Source organism: Pavona decussata, unplaced genomic scaffold (assembly GCF_977016875.1).
Source record: "Pavona decussata unplaced genomic scaffold, jaPavDecu1.1 SCAFFOLD_215, whole genome shotgun sequence".
Taxonomy (NCBI): Eukaryota; Metazoa; Cnidaria; class Anthozoa; order Scleractinia; family Agariciidae; genus Pavona; species Pavona decussata.
In genome coordinates, this window is record NW_028145620.1 from 3,160,102 (window position 1) to 3,176,436 (window position 16,335).

At 35.4% G+C, this 16,335-nt stretch overlaps 2 pseudogenes across 1 annotated transcript; both read left to right on the forward strand.

Annotated features, from left to right (window-relative positions):
- The first annotated feature begins 12,368 nt into the window (after positions 1–12,368).
- LOC146460047 (uncharacterized) lies at positions 12,369–13,621 on the forward strand (annotated as a pseudogene).
- A 923-nt stretch (positions 13,622–14,544) lies between these two features.
- LOC146460048 (uncharacterized) lies at positions 14,545–16,064 on the forward strand (annotated as a pseudogene). The gene is made up of 2 exons (XR_014857801.1): positions 14,545–14,655; positions 14,806–16,064. The product of XR_014857801.1 is annotated as an uncharacterized LOC146460048 (transcript).
- The last annotated feature ends 271 nt before the right edge of the window (positions 16,065–16,335 follow it).

Consider the following 16,335-nt stretch of genomic DNA (forward strand, 5'->3'; position numbering starts at 1 on the left):
ATTGAAATCAATTATTAATTTCTTCTTTTGTTTTGAATTGTTTTGCATATATTATATGGTTATCTTATTTTTGATGCAATAATAGAGACCAGTTATTTGACCCAAAAACATGCATTTTTTCATCCAAGGATATGTTTTTTTCTCATTAATGGTGTACATATAACCTTTGCCTTTTCCATATCTGTTGTAAAATTGGCCATAAGCATCATGTAGTATTCCATGGGACCTGATATATGGATGCCATCCAAATAATTTATGGAGAATAGCTGTTAACCATCCATCTCCAGGTCCAATTAATCCGATTCCATCATGAATTAACTCTTTGTAAACTTCATCAGGTAAACCTGTGTTGTAATATTTTTCATGCAAATATGTGAATATTACGATACTTTTTATCTTGCATTCCTGTCTGGGCAATATTGGAAGACTCAATTTACGGTGAAAATCTATCATCGATGTTCGAATGTGTTCTTGCAATTCTGACAATTCTTTCATTATACAATTTGATTACAATATTTTTATTCATCATTATTGTCAGGTAATTGTATCCTAATATATTCAACAAAATACTTCATTGTCCAATCAGATGGATGATTGTTGAAGTAGCAATAATAGTTTTCAAATGACACATCAAAAAAGAATTCCAATTGATCAAATGATGATGACACCAAATCGGATTTGGAATGATGATATCTGTCATTTCTCCTGATATATGTGTTTATCACAATAATCTCTTGCAATGTATTGATTCCTTTAATGTCATCTTTACTCAATAATTTTATCCATGTGTAATTTGTTTTTGGTATTGTACCACTTTTTCTTCCTATTCTCATTGCAACTTGGTTGTTCAAATATTCATCGACACTTGACACTAACTCATTTTTGAAATTAGTTAACCAAGTATTTATTCTTTTATCAACTGCTGCCATTATTGCATCCATTGGGTCATCTTGAGCAGCATCTTGTTTCAATTTATTTGCAAAGAGTGTGATTGCTGTGTCTATTTTTTTTATCCACTTTTGGCATTATTGTTTTCTTTATTGATGAATCCAACAACCCTTTGACATCATCATCCAATTGCATCATTGATTGCTGTATTTTGGTGTTTATCAATGGTTTGATGATGTCTTCATTGCTGTTAATTAATTGTTGGAGTGAAATTGCATGATTTGAATTAACTCCATCTTTTATCACCAAATGTCTGTCTTCTGTATCCAAATGACCATCATTATTGATATGAATAGATTCTCTGTATTTAAATCCATCTGGTAAGTTGTCATAAGTTACTGTGAATCTATTTTATCTCCATTTTCATCTTCAATGTATGGCATTATATTAATAATTTAGATAACTAAAGTTGACAAATAAATTTCAAACAATCCTTCAACTCGACCGATTTGAGGATTTATTGGGTCTGTTTGTTTGTGAAACATAATTCCAGCTACACTTTTTACTTTCAAGTTCAATGATATAACATTTCGTCCAACTTTAACATCCAAAGCATGATAATTACTTGCCCCTGTATTTGTTTGAACAAGTAATCTGGTTCCATTCATTCCTTTTGTTGCATAAACTATTATTTTTTTGATAATTAAAAAATCATCTGGTTGTATTTTTAAAATATTTGGACCCAAATAAAAGAGTTCATTTCTTAGGTTTCCATAAAATATTGAAATTGTATTTATTGATTTGAAATATTTATGAAATAATTAGAATGTAATACTTTTAATTCAAAAGTTCCAGTCACAGCAGTTCCTGTTCCAATGCTATCCATGATTGATATTGAACTAATACTGACAAATTTGGTTGATTTTGGCAAATCAAATGTATTGCTTCCACTTATTATGTTTCCTATTCTATGATAGGTGTCAGTGTTGGTTGCTGTACAGCTTTGTGGATGTATGCTTCAGAAGCATCACATGATAATTGAATATTAGTCATTTCTGGTGGGTAGAATTCAAACACAATTGTGTATGTTCCAATAGCAAGAGTATAAATATTGAATCCTATCCTTGATCTGTAATCATTACTTCCACTGTCTTTAATCAATGTGATATCATAAGCTTTTTTATTCTGATGTGGGGATTGATTGAAAGCAGCTATTCCATTCACTGTGATATTATATTCTGAACTGCTTTCATCACTATCTATAAGATATTTGAATTCATTTGTTTTATGGCTGCTTATTAAATGTGATTGAGCCATGTAATCCTTATATTGTTGGGTTAAATTGGCATTGGAATCATTTATCTCTTTGACAACAAAACCAACATTAGCAGATTTATCTGATTCATTAGCTTTTGGTGTTTTGATATTTTGAATATATTGGTTATTCATATCAAGGTTTCCAGTCATTGCAACACTTCCATCTTTTTTCAAATATACACTCAAATCACTTCAAACAGATGGTATTTTAGCTATTTCTGTATCAACATATGCTTTAGTGGAAGCATCATTATCATCAGTTGGTTGAGCCATATCTTTGATTTTATGATTGTCCATATCGAGGTCACTATTGGAGACTTTTTGTAAATATTCAGTATCACAGAAACCTAAATTAACGACATCATATGTATTATGTATATTGGCTCCAAGATTAGCAATTTGTTGATTACCCATATCCAGATTTCCAGTCATTTCAACAGTGCCATCTTTTTTCAAATATGTAGATAAATCAGGTGATGGTATTTTTTTAATCTCATCATCTACATATTTTTTATTGGCTGCTTGATCGTTATTATCAGGTTTTAAAACATTAATATCAAAAAATGTTTTCCGTCCAGTAATATGTTGTTCTGTTGATGTAACCATTATTTCACTTTTAGCTCGTCCACCATAACCATCAAAGTTTTGCAAATCTGGTATATGAAGATGAATGTTTTCATAAGACTGATGTTCAGTCAATAATCGAACATCATTGGAGCTACCAGCCCCGTCTGGCGTGTCTTGTAGATAGATACTATTGGTATGAACACTACCAGTATTGCTGTAAATTACTGCTTTATCAGCTTGTACATTACCAGGAGCATTATCCAGCAATTGTATTTGGCTCTTTGTGACAACATCATTGGGATCAGCTCCTTGTTTAACATTAACAAGTTTTTTGTTTTGTATATCATAATTGCCATTTTGGGTTAATTTAAACCCTATTCCTTGAGGCCCAGCGGCTCCTTGAAGAGGAACCGTTCTGAATCCTCCCGTTGTGAAAGAAGACGATGAACTATGTTCGTTGAATATTCCCATTTATATCATTTGGTTATATTGTTCCATAAAAATTCCTGTTAATTCTTTTCATGGGCTTATCAACATATAGAAATGAAAATGGCTCGTTTGTTGCTTTAATGTATTTATCCTTGTCGACTCCCAACTCACGAGATATCAGACTTCTTTCATTGCTGCTAGGAAAGTCATAGACACAGAAATGAGAGCAATTGAGTCGAATATCTTTTGGTGTTTTGTAAAACGATTGGCTCAGATAAATAACAGAGCAGTTCTTGTGTCTGCCACGAATGAAATAATCAATCAATGGTTTCTGGTTTTTTTCACAAATAAAGTCATCAAATATTACTATCTTCTGGGCATCATCATCCTTCAATTCCTCTACTGGAATTATATCATCATTGCTACAAACAAGGACATTATACCCGACACTATTTGATATATCAGTCAATGTTTGAATCATATCCTTGTATTTTTGTTGCTCCAAATTTTTGGCATATAAATGTATTCTATCATAATACAAAAGGGGTTTCATCAGCATATGGTACAATAAATTTGTCTTTCCAGATCCTGAATTACCACATATTAACATCCGAAACGTGTCACTTGGCATGTAACCATACAATCTTTTGAAATTAGTGTTTTTATCATGTCTGTCATAATTTGGGATTTCCATGTATATCAATACATTATATAAGTTGAGAAAAGTTAATATAAGTTAATAATATAATGGATCTACAAAGATTAAAACAACTATCTGAAGCCAAGATTAAGGCTGGAACAATAACCAAACAAGTTAGAGATACATTGAAGGAGTACAAGCATGATAAACAAGATTTACAACAAGGTTTATCAGAAACTTTCAAACCAATTATTAAAGCTCAAGAGGAAACAAAACAAACAATTGATGAAAAACAAGACAAATTGATTGAACAATTGGAGAAAAACCAAAAAGCGTTGACTTCAGGTTTGGAAGACATTGCTATGTTAACTTATCAGCCTGAAACAAAACCACAACCACAATTACAAGAATCAAAGTTACCAGTAGATTATCAACCAGCAATGTCAAATTTGGATGCTGGTTTTGATGATGATGAGTTCCAAAACTTGATTCAATACGATCTTGCACCTCCGAGTTCTGTTCTCCAAGCTTCTATGCAAGGAGATATTGACATCAAGGATTACGATGCTAATATTGGCAAAATGTTGAAAAAACTTGGAATAAAGAAGGGTCCTTTATCCAAGGGCCAAGGAAAGACCAAGAATAAAGACAAAATTGATAAAATTGATGAAGATATAAAATTATTGCAAAAATACAGAGGGCGCATTAAAATAATCCCAGAAGGAATGAAAACCATCAAAAAAGGTTCTGGTTATACTCAACCAAAGAGAAATGCATACAAAATATCATCTTCTGGGAAATATGGTGGACTAATGATTGATATTCCAAAATTAATGGGACAACTCAGACTTGTGGCAACAAAAGATAAACGCAAAGTAATTGACAAAAAGGTTGATTTCGATACAATCGATTTATTGACCAAGAGATTTAATTCAAAGAAGAAATACAGTGATATTGCCAAAATGGTATTTGATGAATTGAACCAACTCAGTGAGATTCCAATCCATAAATCCAGCAAAAAATTCAAGAAATTGGGCTCTGGTGTTGTTTATTTCAATGATGCTAATGATTTGATTGACAGAATGGAATTGCTTGGTGGATCCATTTTGGCTGGCAATAATGGAGTCAAAGAGGAATTTTCACAAATAGCCCATAAATTGAATCAACTTGGCTTAATAAACAACAAACAACTCATTGATTTATTGCAACAATATATAACGTAATGATATATGCAAGAAAGAGCGATACATATTTCATCTGTTAACCGACAAAAAATAGGCCGAAGTCGGCCTGAAGACTTTATTATCAAATTTGATCCACCATTGAAGCTTGACACAACAATGAGTCATGAGCTAGCTGTTGATCGAGTTTCAATGACATACTCGTGGCATAATGTCAATGCAGGATATAACAATAATACAATCAAATACAGCCCAGATAATGGTACAAATTGGAAGACAATCACATTTGTTGATGGAATGTATTCATATGATGATCTTGATGATTATATCACTCAATCAATTATTCAAAATGGAGATAAACAATCTTCCAGCAAGGGCATCAATCTATATTTTGTGCTTTCATCATATAGAGTTGTCATTGAGCTAGACAACCAATGGAAGCTTGATATTAGAAACTCTAATTTTGGGGCGCTTATTGGATTTGAACCAAAGTTAATTAACCAAACTGAACATGGGACAAAATTGCCAAATATTACCAATGATATTGACGTTTTGAACATTAATTGTGATATAATAACTGATAGCCTCAGTGATGGACGATTCACAAATACACTGATAATGATACCCACTGACAATTTAACAAGGAGTTATCCCTTTACTTTTGAGCCAAAAAGAGCATTATTCAGCCCAGTTTCCAAATCAATTATTTCAGAAATGGGGATAACAGTGACTGACGCTTTGGGTCGGCCAATTGACTTGAATGGCATTGACTGGTTCATGAGCTTGATTCTCAGGTCTAGTTTAATATAATATATCAATATATGGTACGACAAAGTGAATTTAAACCACGTTTTGACTCAGAATTGGGTCGTTATGTAAGCAAACATATCCATGGTGAAGGAATTATGGATGTTTTCAGATCAGTTGGATCAAAACTTTTCGGAAAAACAGCAAAAGAATTAGCTAAAAAAGGAGCCAAAACTGCAGCTGAAAAAGCAGTCACCAAAACTGGTGAGTTTGCTGGTAATAAAGCAGGTGATAAAATAATTCAATTATTGAGCAAAAAACAACCTTCCAAAACAAAATCAGTGACAATGAGCCAACCAAAAATGGAGCAGCCACTGACTGATTTTCAAATAGCTGAGAGAGTCAATAGGATGATATCCGGTGGAAAACTCAAAAGAAGGAGAAAATGAAAATAATGTAACATATCTGTATAAATGAAATCATTCAGAAATCCAAAATACATTGAGAGATATGAAGATGTCTTCTTCCAATTGGAGACACCATTGAATACTAGTAATCCAGGAAATAATAGGTCACAAAAGAAAGATGGTTATCGTTTTGTTGTTGACAACACAGGAGAAGTAACACCATTTGATTGGTATAATGCAAGAATATCAGTTGGTTTTAAAGTCCAAACAATGCAAAATGTGAATATAGCAGCTGAAGACCATAATGGTATTGTTAATGGTTCACACAGTCTTATACATGATTTCGACGTAAGATTGAATGGTAACATGGTATATGATTGTAATGATGCAAATCATTGTGTAAATATTAAGAATCTATTGGAATATAGTCCAGGATATGCTCAATCGACAGCAACAAATGAGTTTTTCTATCTGGATACAAACCGACACGCTGAAGAACGATCGGCTGAAGATAACTACAATAAAGGATTTGCTGCAAGAAAAGCACTTTTGGGTCTATCAGTGGTTGTCAATACAGAAATACCATTGAACTGATACGCATTCTTTGAAGCATTGAGAGATGAGTTATTGCCATCAACAAGATTGGAAATAAATTTGCAGATTGAATCTGATACTATTCTAATATGACAAGCTGGGGCTGATTGTCGTGTAATTATTACCAGAATGGAGTTGATTGTACCAAGAATAACTTTCAATTCAGAGGGGCAATCACTGTATATGAGTCAGTTTTTGAAGCCACATAAATGGGTTTATTTGCGAGAAAATATTGAGAGAAGTAATTCATCAACACAAAGAAGTGGCCATTTTCAGATAACAAGTGGGATTTCAAAGCCAAGACATGTGTTTGTTTTCATTATCAATGATGCAAATCTTGCTGCACAAACAGCAAATCCATTTTTGTACAATACATTCAATGTAGCAAATGATATGAAAATGTCAAATTGTCATCTGTCAGTTGGAAATGGCAATGAATATCCTGATGTTCATTATACACCGGAAGCTGAACCAACCAGAGTTTACAGAGATATTCTCAAATATGTGCATGCAAACAATGAGTACAGTCAAGGAACTTTATTGAATGTCAACAATTTCAAAACAATATTTCCATTCTTATATTTCGATTTAACAAAACAAAAAATGGATATCAAAGATGGTACCACAAAGTTGACATTTCATTATGAATTATCTGGTACAACAAACACTGCATATTCAGTTTATGCATTGAAATTATATGAACAAGAAGCTGAACTCATCCAAAAAGATGGTAAAATATTGTTTCGATAAATTGTCCAAAATTTTTAATGTAACGTTAGTTATATAAAAGATATGACAACTTATCATTCACATGGAGTAAAACTATCAATTGGGCAAAAAGATAAACTAGCAAAAGCATTAAAAAACAATTCAGCAATAACAATAAGATTATTAAATTCTGAATTAACTGGTCCGGATCAGCTGATGTTAACCAATACACAAATAAATAGGTTGAAAAAGGCAATGCAAAACAAAACTGGAGCAGATATTAAAATAAGCAAAACACAGATACGAAAAGCTGTATAACAAGGAGGCAGTCTAGTCATCATTATTCAAAATTGGCACAAAATTACTACCAATGGCAGCAAAAGCAGTTGGACCATTAGCTACTGGAGCACTTTCTGGGCTTGCAAATGTGGGAGTCAATAAAATATTTGGTGGTTTCCTCATTCCTCAAAATAAAATTGATCAATTAATAAAATACAAAGATTGGCTCACTGAAGCAGAAAAGAAGCAAATTGTCAATGCAATACATACTGGTGGACAGATTGTAATTAAACCAACTAAGACACAATCAGGAGGTTTTTTGGGTACTTTACTGGCTTCAATTGGCATTCCAATGGTTTTGAATGCATTAATGGGTAAAGGCTTGCAGGTGGATAAAAGTAGATCCAGAAGATCGGTCCCAGTTTTTGTTCCAAACACAACCAAAAAAGATGGTGGTTTGGTCCTGCCAGTTAATTATAGGCCGCCTCCATTTTTCCGTACATGGGATCAATATGGCAAAGGAAAAAAAAAAACCAAAAAAGGAAAAGGTCTGTTGTTAGGCAAAAACAGTCCATTCAAGGGGATTCCATTAATCGGCGACATTCTGTGAAATTCATAAATAAACCACTCAGTAACTTTGAACTCATTGATTGGGTCAAAAAACTCAGAATAAAACACTTCAGAGGCATTTACAGCAGAGATAATCTACCACAAAAGATGAAAAAAGATGAAGTTGGTGTCATTAACCTGGATTCACAGATTGGACCAGGTACACATTGGGTTGCGTATCGAAATGGAGACAAATATGCAGAATATTTTGATAGTTTTGGGTTAATTATGCCAAAAGAAATTATGCAATTTATGTCAACCAGTGGCAAACGATTAATGTATTCAGGTGATGAAATCCAAGAAAGAGATTCAGTATTGTGTGGCTATTGGTGTTTGTATTATTTATTTGAGAGACAAAAGGGTACAAGTATATTGAAAACAATCCACAATGCACATTTTGACATGAACAATCAAAGTGTCAATCATAATTTTATAATCCAATATTTTAAAAAATTATCTAATCAATAGTATATGAGAAAATTTTGCGAAGATTGTCAAGAAGAAACTGATCATTTTGGAGATGTTTGTTTAGAATGTTATTATGTAACAGATTCTGAAGATGATTCAAGTGACTACAGTGAGCATGAGTCTGACAGAGAATTCATCAATGATGAAAGTGACTCTGATGATAATTAATCTAATATAGTGATATAAAATGGTCAAATCATATTGTGTTAAACAAAAGAAAGAAACTGAATGTGTTCAGCCTTCAGGTTACAAGCAAGCCAAAAATGGTCGGCTCATGTTCTTCTGTACATGTGCTGAATGTGGTATAACTAAAACCAAATTTGTTAAAAAACAGGGAAACTAAATAGCCCCTCCGAAGGGGGGGCATAATGGATACTTTAGCATCAACTGGTGCTGATATGTTAATTCAACATGCAATACCATGGATGGGAAAGAAAGCAGTTGAAATGGGTCGATATTATGGGTCTGAAGCACTTAGAAACCCTAAATTGCAGAAGAAAGCTATTGATTATGCTATCTCTAAAGCAACTCCTTTTGTTCAAAAGACTGGATCAGAGATGTTTGATAAATTATCATCCAAAGTAAGACCAAAAAGAAGGTACAAAACTGACCGAAAAGAACTTGATGGTGGTAATTTGGATACAATTTTGGAACAATTTGGTACACCTGGTAAGGTTGCATCGAAGTCAATGGATGTTGTTGGAACATTAATTCCATCAACAAAGGAAGTCTTTGATAGATACAAATCTGGAGACATTGCTAAAAGTGCATTTAGCACAGATACTGGCATATTGTCGAGTCAATTTTGGACTGGCAAGGCTGGGAAAAATACATTAGAAAAATACAAAGATTATCCATGTGATAGTGTGGTAAAGATTGGAAAAAAATATCACAATACACCAAGTTGTTCAAGCTATGATTCAATTGGTTGGCATCCACCAAATTGGGATGAGTATGAAAAGGGAATCAAAGGACGACCCAAAAGTGGTGGTTCAATTGATATACACAAAGCAATTGGTAAGCTACCAAAACCCAAAGCTGGTTGGGTACTTCCAGGGCACAAATACACTGGTCCATACAATGATTTGGAAAAACAAGTAAAATATAACCCCAAAACAGGGCAAATATTGGAAATATATGATAAACCAACAGGCAAAACAGATGCAATAGCCATGCAACATGATGTTGATTATTCAGTCTGCAAAGATGACAAAAAAATGTAAAAACAAAGCTGATAAAAAGATGGTTAAATCATTGGATGCTGTTCCATATTCCGAACGACAATGGGGACATTGGTTGGCAAGAAATGCAATAAATACAAAACAGAAACTGGGTCTTGGGGTTCCAAAAAACGTCAAAAGCCGTCGGGTAAAGAGGAAAACTGGCAAGAAAAATTAGCTAATGAGCTGCATAAACCCATAAGGCGTAACTTTACTCGGCAGCATGTTATTGTAAATAATATTGATGAAATATGGGCTACTGATCTTGTTGAAATGCAACAATTCAGTAAATGGAATAAAGGTAACAGGTATCTTCTCATGGCTATAGATGTTTTCAGTAAATACGGTTGGATTGTCCCATTAAAAGATAAAAAAGGTGAGACTATAACTACAGCATTTCAAAGCATATTCAAAGAGGGTCGAAAACCAAAGTATCTATGGACTGATAAAGGCTCAGAGTTCTACAACAAACATTTCAAAGACTTGCTCAATAAACATAACATTACACTGTATTCGACTGAAAATGAAGAGAAGTCATCAGTGGTGGAAAGATGGAACCGGACAATTAAAAATAAAATGTGGAAACGATTCACTGCCCAAGGCAATACAATGTATCTGGATATTTTGCCTGAAATATTGAATCAGTATAATAACACTAAACACAGTTCAATAAAAATGACACCGACAGAAGCATCTAAGAAAAAGAATGAAGGAACTGTTTACTTTAATCTTTATGGCAATTTGAAGCAATTATCATCTTTGCCAAAATTTAAAGTTGGTGACAAGGTTAGAATATCAAAGTATAAAAGAAAGCTGTTCGATCGAGGTTATACAGAAAACTGGACAGAAGAGGTCTTCATTATCGATAAAATTCAATACACTACACCAATCACATATAAACTGAAGGATCTACACGATGAACAGATTAAAGGGAGCTTTTATGAACCAGAATTATTGAAAGCTAATCAGGAGATATTCAGAATCGATAAAGTTATCAGGAGAGATTACAAGAAGAAACAAGCTTTGGTAAAGTGGAAAGGATACAATGATGCCTTTAACTCTTGGATCCCAATTAAGGATTTAGTTGATGTGCAAAAATAATAAGCTCATTTCACGGCCTCACGAATATTCGATAGCGAGTCGATCCAATAAAAAAATCTATTGTTGTGTGCAAGATAAATGATATTCTTACCTCAAAAAGCGTCTACAAACATCAGAACGATGAAAGTGGAGAAATAAATGTCCAAATATCCCAAAACATAAACGATAAACATCAAAACACAAACTCTTCACAAAATGGCGACAAAATGGCCGGCACGTGTATTAACAAACTAGTATCCAGTCCCCTTTGGGTTGTGTCATCGTGAACATGCATGAAAGCGCATGAGTGCTAATCCAAATCAAGCAATATTACGCAATATACAGAAAAATAGCACCACAAGTGTACAAATTTCAAAACTGAGTGTAATATATAGGTAATCGGGCCATTGTTACATTAGTTCACAAACTCTGGTGAAGCTTTAGGGTGGTGTCAGTTGGCCCCTGACTGAAACCTGTTTGACGGCTTGTGCAGAGGGTGAATTACTGAGTAGTGTGGGATGTCTTCCAGTGGATGGTACCTCCAGGGTGAGCCCGCTCAGGCCCTACTGGTTCACAGCGGGGTGCTCAGAGTTCTTTCCCGAACTCAACCTCTGTCCCAGAGGTAAACTGGGAAGGGACAGCCGCCTTGTCAGCGGCGGGAAAAAGACCTAGCAGGGGCTAGGCAAGAAAACAGCCAACCGAGCACCCCACGTCTAGGGTTTTGTCCATTTTCGTGACAAGTCACACAACGTCACGCGTGACAGTAACGGCACCCAGTCACACAACAACCATAAATTTGAATTATTTATGATTATTTTTTTCTCCATTACAGGTTAATTATATCCAAATTGGTGTTCAAAAATATTGTATTCATCATTCAAATCAGCGATTGATGAGTTGGTTGGATTTAATCGATGATTGTTTGTGAGTTGGGGTCAAATTATGTGTCATTTATGAAAAACCTAAATTTAGGTTTTTGGAGAAACCGAGGATAAAAATTTAGGTTTTTGAAAAACCGAGGATTTACGTTTTTTGAGTTCATTGTTGAATCAGGTATGAATTCAGTGAAATTTTCAAAAGTGTTCCCAAAGCGGTAAAAAGCATACTACTCCCCCCCCCCATTCCACTCCTATCCCAAATGCAACCAATCTCAAGGCATAAGAGCTTTTCAGTTCCTTATTCACAGAAGTTTTCCAATTAGCTAACTGACATCAACATCCAAGATGACGAAACTATGGTTTCCTTTGATGTGGTTTCTTATTCACCGCTATCCCCATGGATAAAACTTGCAATTACATCAGGAAGAAATTGAAAGATCACACTTTTCTCCATTCCAGAACTAACTTAGACATTGATGACATGATCTCTTTCTTAAACTTTGTGCTATCTAACAGTTACTTTATTTACAACAATAAGATCTACAAACAGATCAATGGCTGTGTTATGGGTAGCCCTGAGAGCCCCGTCATAGCCAACCAATGCACGAACGAAATCGAGGAGACAGCTATCGACTCAACTCCTCTCCCACCGAAAGTGTGGAAGCACTACCTAGACGACAGTTTCTGCATTATCAAAAAAGACACAGCTCCCTCTTTTCACGACTCTTTAAATTCCATCGACCCACATATTTCCTTCACCATTGAACACAAATCTAATAACCAGTTATCATTTCTCGACACCCTTGTCTCACGAGACAATGGGAAGCTTATTGTTTATGTCTATCGTAAGCCTTCACATACAGATAGATAACTTTCTTTCAGTTCACACCACTACAGAAAACATAAAATCAGCACTGCTGCGACACTTTTACATAGAGCCTTGAGTCTACCAACCACAGAATATGAAAACGCCCGCGAAATTACACGTGTTAATACCACACTACGATCTAACGACTACCCCCTAAAAATCACTGCTGGCATAATGAAGAAGAAATCGTCACAACCATCAACACCAACAACTGAGGAATAAGTTGGCATGTTTTTTAGTTGTTGTTTTTTTTTGACATGGGCAGACCCAACGCAACGACCAAACTTTTGCCGTCCTTCCTCAAGTCAATGGTGTCACTGAGCCAATCATTCGAATCTTTAGAAGTCACGGCATTCAAGTCACCAAAAAACCTATAAAAACAAGTCAACAAGAATTTCTTGTCCCTAAGTTTCGATCTCCTGAAGACGACCAATGCAATGTTACTTATAAAATCCCCTTTGCATCACCATGGAATTACACTGGCGAAACCGAAGAACATTTGACACCAGAAAAATAGGGCATGTCAGAAAAACAAAACAATTTGCTAAAGGTTGGAACGTTGCAAAACATGAATGGACTTTGAATCATACAATTGACTTAGACAATGCCCTAATCATCGATAAAGGAAACAATCGCACTAGAAAGACACTGGATTCATGGCACATGGCGAAACCTGTCGAGGCCCACAACAATTCATGCCCGCTCCTGAGACAATATTTCATTCTTTTGAACAAACATTAGCTTTAACACGTTTAGTATACCTTTTAACATTCTTTACTTTTCATGGAGAGGCTCTCTGAAAGGCATCCAGAATGTTACACAGCTCTATTTCCTGATCCACCTTACAACATCAAGTCTGTGAGATCTGCTATGTTCTGGTATTGGCTGATGTTGGAAAACATTGTTGTCAACCCACGACTTCTGCTTGTAATATAGGGAGGGATGTTAATCCCCTAATCTCGCGACCTACACGTAAGGCCGTACCCTTGAAGGTACTTACAAATAAGGACAGGATGTCTGTTGAAACAGTCCAAAAGGTGCCCATGCTATTCACAGTGGCCCCATCGTTGTACCTTTAATAGACCAGGTTGCACAGAGTACCCTGTGGGCGTGCATGTCCATGAAGGAACTGGACGTCTTATCTTTACAGATATAGAACAACATCCAGTAATCAAGAGTGACCTCCACAGTCCATCAAAAGTGTCTGTAATCACTGGCGAATCTGGACAACCGGGGATGAATGATGGCAGAAGAGAATGTTTTCCAGAACCCTCTAAAATTTGTGTCTGGGAAACCTTACTTTTCGTCTGTGACTCATCTAACGGTTGTATTTGTGTTGTTGATGAAGAGATGTTCGTTTCCAAGCGGACAAGTAATCAGCATGCTGCAGATGTTTCTACTGAATCTGAAGAGAGTGTTCAACAAGTGGAGGCTGACTCTGCCACGTAGTCCAGGGAAAAAAACGCTCCTGTGACTAGTCTAGAAGTGATGGGCGCTTTCCATTCGACGAAATTTTCGAAAATTTCGGATGGGAATAGAATGGAATTGTCCGGAAAAGATTTTCAAAAATTTAAGACAACCTTTTCAGTTTCGAAAATTCTCGTGTTCCTATCAAAAGCTTCCAGTGGGACTGTTCTCCAGTCTCCTAGCGTGCATGATTGACTCTTTGGAAGAAAAAAAAATGGCGAATGCGAGTTACCAGTATTTCGAGTGCGGATATGCTACAATAAGCCTTGAGGCATTGCTTCAACACTCGTGTACCATTATTTGCGATGGTAAGTTTAAATGATATTTTTAAAAGAACAATTGGATTTGTTGGATTTTGTAATAAGACGTACAGTTATTTTATCGGTAAAAACACGAGTAATGGATCAATTTTCCCACCGTTACGTTGAATACGAAGCTTTTCAAATCCTACATTTTAGGCAGATATGGTGGTTTTGCAGCCCCTACGTCACCGTGGGTCGCCCAATTTGGTGATAGCAGTGTATCCATAAGCAGTGGAATGTCCAATGAGGACAACCCCACCGTGAGATTTGCCAATACCCAAGTAAAGTGGGATGATTGCCTCTTTCGTCTGCTTATTGAGAGTTACAAAGAACTCAAGCACTTCAAGAAAGGCGAAGTCACCAAAAACGGAATTTTTTGACAAAGTTGCTTGTCATTTCAACACAACCGCTACTGTTCAAGTTACTGGGGAGCAATGTCAACGAAAATGATTGAAATTAGAGCAGAAGTACAAACACGTTGAGGATAACAACAGGCAAACTGGAAGTGCCAAGAAAGATTGGAAGTTTCTGGATGATATGGCTGATTGCCTCGGCGATCGCCCCAATATAAACCCAGCCTATACTATTGACACTTCATCTTCTATCAAATGCTCAGAGCCTCCTTCCTTATCATCTTGCTCTGTTGATGGATCCCTTTCTAGTGATGAAGATGCTGAAGAATGTGATGGTACAGCAACAAAACTAAAAGCACGGCGACAAAGGAAGAGGAAAAACTACTCCAGTGCCAGTGAGATAATAACCTTTTTGGAAAAGTATTCAGAGAAAAAAGAAAACGCTGAAGAGAAAAATTTGAGCTTTTGAGCAAAATTCATGAAGAGAAAAACGAGTTCTTTAGCGAATTTCTAAAAGTGCTAAAAAGCAGAAATAAGTGATGTCCTTCCAAGAGTTTTGTGTAATGTTAATATTTTATTGACATCATAGCCACTTCTACTGTATTTAGAAAGGAAAAAAAAAAAGGAACACCTTCTATTTTCCAGTTTACATGTAAACACATGTAGCGCTACTCAAATGAGCAACACTTGGTATAAATTTAGCTGTAGAACTCATATACTACCTAAACGTTTAGTTTTTCAGAACCCTTGAACATTGCAGAGCTATTGCTTCCGTGAATAAGGTATAACAGATTTTAGTTCAGAGCAAGTAAAATAGATTTATTATCTATGACCTGTTACAGTGTTCAACAGTTGTACTCTTTTTTGCTTTGCATCATTGTCTGGAGGTGCTGGTCCTTGACCATTGCCATCATTGCCTCTGTCATCATCATCATCATCACCTCCAGGCAGGAAATAACCATCCTGAAAATCATCATGTAGTAAGCAAACATTGTGTAGAACACATCCAGCTACGAACAATAAATTTTTATTATACTGCCAGTTTTACATCCAGGTGGTCAAGATATTCACCATCTTCCCTTAAGGTTATCGTATACCTTTTGAGGCATCTCACATCCACGCGATGTAGCGCGTCCCGTTTAAACTGTAGATACCTGAACCCTTATATCAAATTAAAGCTTATACTGAGCTATCGTACTATAGCAAAATTGTTGAGATAAAATGAATTGCCAAATGTCTAATACTGTTTTCTCGAATCAATTTTTACACTTGGAGGAGACACTTTAAAGAGCTAAAATTCAAAGGGAATTTGTTTGTTTGCCTTCAAATTTGG